The 1,366-nt window shown below is 46.6% G+C and overlaps 1 protein-coding gene across 1 annotated transcript in view; it reads right to left on the bottom strand.

The window, feature by feature from the left end:
* Window positions 1–1,366, bottom strand: part of PACRG (parkin coregulated) — a 529,967-nt gene that overhangs the window by 13,546 nt on the left and 515,055 nt on the right. The gene's annotated exons all lie outside the window — the stretch shown is intronic.

Here is a 1,366-nt window from a genome sequence, read left to right as displayed (position 1 = left end):
CATTTCTCTCTCTCTAAAATTCCTCAGTTTAGTGCACATGATTACTTTCCTCTGAATCAGGATTGTAAGAGTAGGTGAGTCCAAATAAAACCAACTGAAAATAAACAGGAGCATCCCCATGAGGTTGAGGCTGGGTGCACAAGAACATGCCCTCAGCCTGTTAATGAATCTCTGGCTGATTCAGGTGTAATAATGCCTACCTGGGAGGAGAGATTTGAGGATAAAACAGGAGAACATATGTTATATCTTTATGAAAATAACAAGCTGTTGATAAACTTGGACAGTTCGTATCACTGTAATTTCTGTGATGTCAGTACCTGGCTTTCCAGGTCACAATGGATTGCTTATGATTTATCTCTTCTATGGGTAGGATGGGCTTCCCTTGTGGCTCAGCTGGTAAAAAATCCACCTGCAATGCAGGAGACCCCGGTTCAATTCCTGGGTCAAGAAGATCCCCTGAAGAAGGGATAGGCTACCCACTCCAGTATTCTTGGGCTTCCCTGGTGGCTCAGATGGTAAAGAATCTGCCCGCAGTGCAGAGGACCTGGGTTTGATCCCTGAGTCAGGAAGATCCCCTGGAGAAGGAAATGGCAACCTACTCCAGTATTCTTGCCTGGAGAATCCCATGGACAGAGGAGCCTGGTGGGCTACAGTCCACAGGGTTGCAAAGAGCTGGACATGACTGAGTGACTTTAACTTCACTTTGCTTCGCTTCACTTCATTTCTGGGTAGGACAGGAAGACTAGCCTACAGAACACCAGGAAGTAAGCATTTGGCTTCTATAAGAAGGGCTCACTCCAGACAAGGAGCAGAGGGGAGCCGCTTTGTCTCCAAGTCCTGCAGGAGTGTGAGTTTACTGTCAGCTGTCTGGACTCACTGAGCACATGGATCTGCCCTGCTGGGGATGCCCGTTACTCAGGCATAGTTTGTTCTGGTCCAGATGGGTTCCTTGGACCTGTCTGCATCATGACCAAGGTTTTCGGTTGCAGGACTTCATAAGCAAACAATTTACAGCGTAAACTTACACTCACTTGTGACCCTCAATCCCCTTCCTCCCTAGGTAGAGCCTGATCAGGGGTGCCCACATGAAGGGCGGAAAGATGGATTCCTGTCCTCCTGCAGATATTAACACCCCAATAAACTAAGGACTTGCTCCTTAGAAGAAAAGCTATGACAAACCTAGACAGTGTATTAAAAACCAGGGACATCACTTTGTTGACAAAGGTCCACATAGTCAAAGCTATGGTTTTTCCAGTAGTCACGTACAGATATATGGAGTTGGACCACAAAGAAGGCAGAGTGTTGAAGAATTGATACTTTCAAAATGTGGTGCTGAAGTAGACTCCTGAGAGTCCCTTGGACAGCA

This window comes from Bos taurus, chromosome 9, assembly GCF_002263795.3.
Source record: "Bos taurus isolate L1 Dominette 01449 registration number 42190680 breed Hereford chromosome 9, ARS-UCD2.0, whole genome shotgun sequence".
Taxonomy (NCBI): domain Eukaryota; kingdom Metazoa; phylum Chordata; class Mammalia; order Artiodactyla; family Bovidae; genus Bos; species Bos taurus.
This window is presented reverse-complemented; position numbering and strand designations above follow the sequence as displayed.